This window comes from Manis javanica, chromosome 8 (assembly GCF_040802235.1).
Source record: "Manis javanica isolate MJ-LG chromosome 8, MJ_LKY, whole genome shotgun sequence".
NCBI classification, from domain to species: Eukaryota; Metazoa; Chordata; class Mammalia; order Pholidota; family Manidae; genus Manis; species Manis javanica.
The window spans coordinates 10,407,561-10,416,535 of record NC_133163.1 but is presented as its reverse complement, the minus strand read 5'-3'; positions in this window follow the sequence as shown (position 1 = coordinate 10,416,535).

The following is an 8,975-nucleotide window of genomic DNA, read 5'->3' as shown; positions in this document are numbered from 1 at the left end:
GTCATTCAGCATTTGATAACCTAACCAGCCTGTATTGGAGGTGCTATTTTCCGTTTTTTTTCAAGCCTCACCTATCGCTCACTGATGGCCGGGATAAGTCGGCCTGACTTCAAAGCCTATGCTTTAATCACCAAACTGGCTCCTTTGTTATATCCAGCGAAATCAGCTTCTCGTCTTTTGGTGTGGGTATCATCTGGGAAATAAACACTATTTCTGTATCTGTTGACCTTGGGAGGTCCTAAAGGAATTCATCTTAGGTCAAGTGAGACTCCTCACCGCCCATGGAGCAACCATGGGACAGCTTAACTAATTTATTTGGGGAACTTTGCCATTTTGTCCCCAAGAATCTGGGTAGCATGAAGCCTGTGTCCAAGTGGTGCCTGAAGTCTGTTGACAAAAGCCTGGAGCTGTCCCTGATGGCAGTGAGGAGGAGGGGCTTCATGTCTCTTCATGGCAGGACAGGGGTTCCTGTCTCTTCTGAGATAGTTACACACCTTGGAGGGTTTTGAGTTGTTATCTTGGCAGAACTTTGTCTAACACAGCTCTTTGGTAGGTATCTCACCAAAGGGAAACTAGAAGTTAGGCCCCTGCCATGAGATTTGAGGGCTATCTTGGGTCAGAATGGTACAGGGTGGAGATTCTCAGTGGAAACCTCTGAAAAACTAACAGAAGCATCTGTATTAGTCAAGGTTCTCCAGAAAAATAGAACCAACCATATGTGTGTGTACAAAGAGATTTATTTTTAAGGAATTAGCTCAGTGATTCTGGAGGCTTGGTGAATCCAAAAAAAAAAAAAAAAAAATCTGATGAGGTAGACCAGCAGGCTGGAGACTCAGGGAGGACTCTAAGGTCAATCAGCTGGCAGAATATTTTCTTGGTTAGGAAAGGGCAGTCTTTGTTCTATTTAGTCCTTCAACTGGTTCGATGCCCACCCCCCACAGTGGATGGTATTGTGCTTTACTCAAAGTCCACAGATTTAAATGTTAGTCTAATACAAAAAATATCTGCACAGAAACATCTATAGTAATGTTTGCCCAAGTATTTGGACACAGTGGTGCAACCAAGTGGATGCATAAAATAACATCCTAGGAGAGAAAAGGATAACATTTGTTTTGACATTTTCCATGATGGAAAAGGCCGCTACTATTGGACAGCCAGGAGAGATCTGTAAACAGTACTAGCTAAGTTAAAATAGCTTTCAGCCCCGTTATCTCATGGCTTCACCCAGTTTACCCTGAAGTTCACTGGAAACAGCCACATAGGGAAGTAGATCAAAGAAAGATGAGGAGCAAATTACCTCCCCTCTTCCCAGCTCTAGGTTTTATAGCCTGGATCAGATCTAAGCCAGGGAAAACAAGGAAGTTATAAATGGCCTGTGAGATGGAAATTTTAACATCAGATTAAATGGCATTTTATTTATTCATTATTTGTTCACAATAAAATTGATCTCTCCCCCTTGATTATTATGAATAAGATGTCCAAATCGCATTCTTTCTGAATTGGTTGTAGTGGAGGCACCAAGACTGAGAAGAAAACAGTAAGTGCTGAATTTCCACAGCCTCCAAAGCAGGTTGCTTAGAAAGTCTTAGACCTGGCAAGGAATTCGTCTGGAAACCAGTTTTATTAGGGGAAAAGTCAGTTTGGAGACACGGGGAAGTGAGAGTATAAGGTGATTAGAATGAAAAAGCAAAGTAACAAAGATACTTAACCACTGGAAAAACAGAGACAAAATGTTATAAGTGAGAGATTAATTTAAAGCAAAAAAGGTGCACACTCAGAGAGCGGAGGGTGTGGGCTACCTCAGAGAAGAGGCACCTTAAAGTTTTAGGGTCTGGGGTTTTATAGGCGGTTGAGGATTTTCAAAGGGCTATGGGTATAGACTTGTTAAATGGTCCCTAAATGTTTATCTTTGATGAGTTATTACATCTTTCTTTTGATTAGTTTTCCAGGTAATTCTGCAAAATTAACATAAGAAATTTACTGATTTCTTCCTAGAATAGCAGTTTTTTGGTCTCGGGGTATATCAGTTCAACTATTTGCCCTGCCCTGCAGGGTGGGCCGAGTTATTATTTGTTGAAGGGTAAGTTAAGAATCTTCTTAACTTCCTGGATTTCTTAAAATGCAATTTTGGCTTTAAGGTGGGATCTCCCTGGTTTTATTATGCTGTATAGGTGGGCCTTTCAGCAGGCTGGAGTAAATCTTACAATGATCTAATCGACACAATGAAGACATGGGCTGTGCTCAGATATGTCTCTTTATCTGGGGAATAGTCAAACATTCAAAGCCAAGTTGCCCTTGACCTTTTGAGTTGAACTGTTCAACTCTAACTCTGAGTCTTTTCTGGCTTTCTAGTTTTAACTGGTTAGCTGAGTCCTTTATAGGGGCGCTTTACTGACCTTGTTCTCTTTCTACCCTGCTCATATCTATTTTCCTGCCTAACAGTTTTGTAACCCTTAGCTCCATACCTAACTGAAAGAATAAGAATTGAAGTTGAAGAGACCAAGAGAGAGAATTTCTCTGGAGAATGTTATTTGAAACTTGTGGCCAAGGTTGAGTAAGTATGATTCAGATTTATAATAATTTATTTCAGTGAGCATCTCCTTCAGGATTCCCAGTGAAATGGTATCTCTCTGTGACCCTCCTTACCCCAGAACGACTCAGGAGACACAGCCCATGCAAGAGGAGCAGCAGCACGTGGGTGAGGAAGCAGGTTTTTAAGGAGCAGGGGTAGGGTGTGTTCTGCCTTGGTGATTGGATCTTAAGGGGTGGGCGACCATCTGGTCGTTGTTGATTGGCTCTTAAGGGGTGGGGACCATCTGGTCATTGTTGATTGGCTCTTAAGGGGTGGGCGACCATCTGGTCAGTGGTGATTGGCTCTTAAGGGGTGAGGGCCATCTGGCCATTGTTGATTGGCTCTTTAAGGGGTGGGCGACCATCTGGTCGGTGGTGATTGGATCTTAAGGGGTGGGTGAGGGTCTTAGCACACCAGAATTTGCCTTCACCCAGAACGTCCTCTATGGAATATATCACTTTCAGTTCTCACATGCAAGATTGAGATATTTACTCTCTTGCATTCTCTCTTCTAGATTGCATGTGCCTCAAGGAATTCTCCTCAGATTCATTTGGGCATCCCCTAAAATGCCTAATCAGTGCCTGGCTGATTTAGGAGGCAGTAGTTGTTTGTTGAGTGAATAAATGAGTAAGGCTGTCCTTAGCTTGAGGACAGCCCCCCACCTTCACTTTTGCAGTTGAAGCCAGCACCAAAAGTGACAAAGACCACTGACCTTGTCACATAGCATCTGTTGATAATTCATAGCAGCTTTGTTAACAGCCAAAAGCTGGAAACAGTCAAAATGTCCTACTATAGGTGCATGGTTAAATAAACTATGACATGTAGTAGTTATTTCACAGCATATTAAAATCATTACATTGTATACCTTAAATGTAGACAGTGTTCTATGTCAATTATATCTCAATAAAGCTAGAGAAAAAAACGGTGGTACAGCTATACCATGGAATACTACTCAGTAATAGAAAGGAATGAACTACTGATACACACAACTTGGGTAGAACCTGGATGGGTTTAAAGGGTATCACCATGAGTGAAAAAAAAACATTTCAAAAGGTTACAATAGTCTCAAAATGACAGTTACAGAGATGGAGAACAGATTATTGATTTCCAGCGACTGGGGAGAGTGAAGCGGAGTGTGACTAGAAGTAACGCAAGGGATGATAGAATAGTTCCGTATCTTGATTGTGATAGTGGTTATGAGACAGGGACCGTGGGTGTAGTCAGAGTAGGGTGAGGGCCTCTGGAAAAAGCAAGGCAAGATATTTGCAGTCAGAGCAATAACTACATGCAAAGAAACCCCCTACCAAAACTCTATGTTCAGCATTAAGCTCTACAGTCATTCTTCAGTGAGATCAGTTGATACTCTCCAGATAAAGCAAAGTAGCCCATGTTTTTATTATGCTAATTATTTGTAATCATGTGTAAGATTCACTTTAGCATGCTAAAATGGATTTGCTATCTCATCAAGGACAAACATCCTAAAGCCACTTTTAACAAGTCCACACCCTAAGCCCTTTATCTGTTCCCCCAAATCTTCAACTACCTATAAATCCCCTAGACAACACACCACCTCAGGCTCTCTTGTCCCTGCCTGGTGTGAGTCAGGAGCTCTGCCCTCTCACTTTATCGCTCTATAAAAGCCTCTGCCCTGGCTCTCCTACCTTGACTGTTTGCTAAGTTCATTCTTTGACTCCACAAACAAGAACCCCAGCATCATCTTCACATGTAATAAAGTGACACAGAACTAGACACACTTTCTACCAATGTCAGTTTCCTGGTTTGTATCTTATTCTAGCATTACACAAGATGTAGTCCATGGAGGAAATGGGTGAAGAGCACACAGGACCTCTCTGCACTAATTTTGCAACTTCCTACAAACCTATAATTATTTCAATATGTACAAGTTAAAAAAAAACTACACTCCCCATAATGTATTCTTTCCAAGAAATGCTTAACCTGAATCTAATCATGAGGAAACAATCAGGCAAATCCAGATTGTGGAATATTCCACAAAATGACTGTCCTGGACTGTTACAAAGTCATGAAAAACAAAAATGCTCTTGACCAAATAAGATCAGAAATGACAACCAAATGAATGCCTGATCTTTGATTGGAACCTAGGTTGGGGCAGGTGAGAATACACCAGTGAAGGGCATTTGGGAATCATTTAGGAAAATTTGATGATTTGTACATTTTTATGATGTTGTATTGATGTTAAATTTCTTTGTTATGATAAAGGTGATTTATTTCTCTTCTCAATATTCCACTTAATTTTTTAATAGTAAAAAAAATTGATTTGCAATTCTTTCTTAAATAGAGATTGCTTTGGCATTTTCTTTTATCAGGTGATGTGAAATAATAAGAAATGTATAATTGGTCTCTGACCCTGGTTCCCAACACAGGAGTCATAAAACACTTGTAACTTCCCAAGTGGTAAAGTTGCTGGGAATATTTGGTCTTTGACCCTGGCTTCTGACATAGAATTTCTAAAATCTTGGTAATATCCTGAGTGATAGAAGCATCTTACACAGAGCTCCTAAATACTTTAGAATTTCCTGGGTGATAAGAGCATCTTTTGTTCTAATGGGGATCCTGAAAGGGTTCTGGTCACCAGAAGGATGGAGCCATGATTAGAAGCTTGGAACTTTCAGCTCCATCCTCTGGGACAGGGAAATGGACTAAAGATCAAGTTAATAACTGATCATACCTATGTGAGGAAGCCTCTTGCAAAAGTCCCTAAAATACAGGTTTCTAAGAACTTACGGTTGGTAAACAAGAAGTAGACAAGAACATATCCATGTGCTGAGATGGGGGCACACCCCAAACTCTGGAAAAAGCAGCTCCTGAGCTCAGGACCTTGCCTTAGGTAACTTTTCCTCTGGCTGTTCATTTGTATCCTTTAATATCCTTTCTAATAAATCAGTAATAGTAAGTAAAGCACTTTCCTGAGTTCTGTGAATCTGTCTAGCAAATTATGGAACCCAGGGAGGGGATCCTGGGAACCTCTAATTTGTAACCAAGTTGGACACAAGTTGGGAGTAACCTGGGTCCCACTATTTAAGATTAACATCTAAGTGAAGCAGTCTTGTGTGCTTGATCCCTTGACCTCTGAAGAATAGCTTGGGGTGGAAAAACCCACACATCTGGTATCAGAAGTGATACAAGTAGTGTAGTACAGAAAAACTGTCTTCCTATTGAGATGGTAAAAGTAATTTATTCCTGAAGCATCATTACTCATCTAGTGCCTTGCCCAAACCTCTGGAGAAGCTCCAAGAACCATACGTTACAAAAGCAAATAAATAAACAAAATAGATAAACCCTTAGCCAGACTTACCAAGAAAAAAAGAGAGTCTACTCACATAAGCAGAATCAGAAATGAGAAAGGAAAAATCACTACGGACACAACAGAAATACAAAGAATTATTAGAGAATACTATGAAAAATTATATGCTAACAAACTGGATAACCTAGAAGAAATAGACAAATTTCTAGAAAAATATAACCTTCCAAGGCTGACCCAGAAAGAAACAGAAAATCTGAACAGACCAATTATCAGCAACAAAATTGAACTGGTAATCAAAGGCCTACCTAAGAAAAAAACTTCTGGACCAGATGGCTTCACCGCTGAATTTTATCAAACATTTAGTGAAGACCTAATTCCCAACCTCCTTAAAGTTTTCCAAAGAATAGAAGAAGAGGGAATACTTCCAAACTCATTCTGTGAGGCCAGCATCATTCTAATACCAAAACCAGGCAAAGACACCACAAAAAAAGAAAATTACAGACCAATATCCCTGATGAACATAGATACAAAAATACTCAACAAAATATTAGCAAACCAAATTCAAAAATACATAAAAAAAAAAGATCATCCATCATGATCAAGTAGGATTTATTCCAAGGATGCATGAAGGGTACAACATTCGAAATTCCATCAACATCATCCACCACATCAACAAAAAGAAGAACAAAAACCACAGGATCATCTCCATAGATGCTGAAAAAGCATTTGACAAAATTCAACATCCATTCATGATAAAAACTCTCAACAAAATGGGTATGGAGGATAAGTGCCTCAACATAATAAAGACCATATGTGACAAACCCACAGACAACATTATACTTAACAGCATGAAGCTGAAAGCTTTTCCTTTAAGATTGGGAACAAGACAAGGATGCCCACTCTCCCCACTTCTATTCAACATAGTACTGGAGGTCCTAGCCATGGCAGTCAGACAACACAAAGAAATAAAAGGCATCCAGATTGGCAAGGAAGAAGTTAAGCTGTCCCTGTTTGCAGATGACATGATACTGTACATAAAAAACCCTAAGGAATCCACTCCAAAACTACTAAATCTAACATCTGAATTCAGCAAAGTTGCAGGATACAAAATGAATAGGCAGAAATCTGTGGCATTCCTATACACTAATGATGCACTAGCAGAGGGAGAAATCAGGTAAACAATTCCTTTCACAGTTGCATCAAAAAGAATAAAATGCCTAGGAATAAATCTAACCAAGGAAGTGAAAGACCTATACTCTGAAAACTACAAGACACTCATGAGAGAAATTAAAGATACCAATAAATGGAAATGCATCCCATGCTCACGGACAGGAAGGATCAATATTGTTAAAATGGCCATCCTGCCTAAAGCAATCTACAGATTCAATGCAATTCCTATCAAAATACCAACAGCATTCTTCAATGAACTAGAGAAAATCGTTCTAAAATTCATATGGAACCACAAAAGACCCCAAATAGCCAAAGCAATCCTGAGAAGGAAGAATAAAGCAGAGGAATTATGCTCCCTGACTTCAAGCTCTACTCCAAAGCCACAATAATCAAGACAATTTGGTACTGGCACAAGAACAGACCCATAGACTAATGAAACAGACTAGAGAGCCCTGATATAAACCCAACCATATATGGTCAATTAATATATGATAAAGGAGCCATGGACATAGAAAGGGGAAATGACAGCCTCTTCAACAGCTGGTGTTGGCAAAACTGGACAGCTACATGTAAGAGAATGAAACTGGATTATTGTTTAACCCCATACACAAAAGTAAACTTGAAATGGATCAAAGACTTGAATGTAAGTCATGAAACCATAAAACTCCTAGAAGAAAACATAGGCAAAAGTCTCCTGAATATAAGCATGAGCAACTTCTTCCTGAACGCATCTCCTCGAGCTAGGGAAACAAAAGCAAAAATGAACACATGAGACTACATCAAACTAAAAAGTCTCTGTACAGCAAAGGACACCATCAACAGAACAAAAAGGAATCCTACAGTATGGGAGAATATATTTGTAAATGACATACCCGACAAGGGGTTAACATCCAAAGCATATAAAGAACACATTCCTCAACACCCAAAAAACAAATAACCCGATTGAAAAATGGGCAGAGGATATGAAGAGACCGTTCTCCAAAGAAGAAATTCAGATGGCCAACAGACACATGAAAAGGTGCTCCATATCACTAATCATCAGGGAAATGCAAATTAAAACCACAATGAGATATCACCTCACACCAGTAAGGATGGCCAGCATCAAAAAGACAAGAACAACAAATGCTGGTGAGGATGCAGAGGGTTTGTTTTTATTGTTTTACAACTACTAAACTCTCTGTTTTTGCCTTCAAAGACTTTGATTCTCTCTGTGGTTAAATGGAGAACCATTGTTTCACAGTGACCTATGATCTTATTTGACCAAGTGTTTTAAAACCTCTTGGATATTTTTGACAAAATTCCCCAAAATCAAATTCTAAATAAGGTATTTTTAAAAGGAAGATGTTAAACTAATTAGGCTTATCGGCAAAATAAGTGGGAAGCATTGTCAAATAAGAACTCTTACGAAGACCTGTTTGTTTGTAGTTCATAATGCATGATCAAAACCGAAAGTTTCTGTGATGACTGCCCTTGTACTGTTCACCATGTAAGAACTTATTCACTATGTAAGAATTTGTTCACCATGTAAGAACTTGTTCTTTGTGCTTCAGAAGATCGGAGACTGATGAGAATTAGGCTTGGGGTGGATTAATGATTGTGCATTGAGCCCCTGTACAGAATTTTATTGTTGTTAACTGTTAACAACCATTTGATCAATAAATATGAGAGATGCCCTCTCAAAAAATAAAAAAATAAAAAATAAAACACTAATAAAAAAAAAAGCACATTCAGCTGGAAGAGAAACAGCAAAGAAGAATATGTATCGCTGCATCTCATCAGGCAGAAAATATCCTAAGGGGAATATAGAAAAGAAAGAACTGCATTGTAAAGGCAGAGAGGAGACCCCAAAAGAAGCTTTTGTTATTATTTTTATAATTAATGGAAAGGAACTTGGTAGGATCCACCAATTTTCAGGGATGAGGGAAAGCCATGGGACAGCTAGTAGCACTG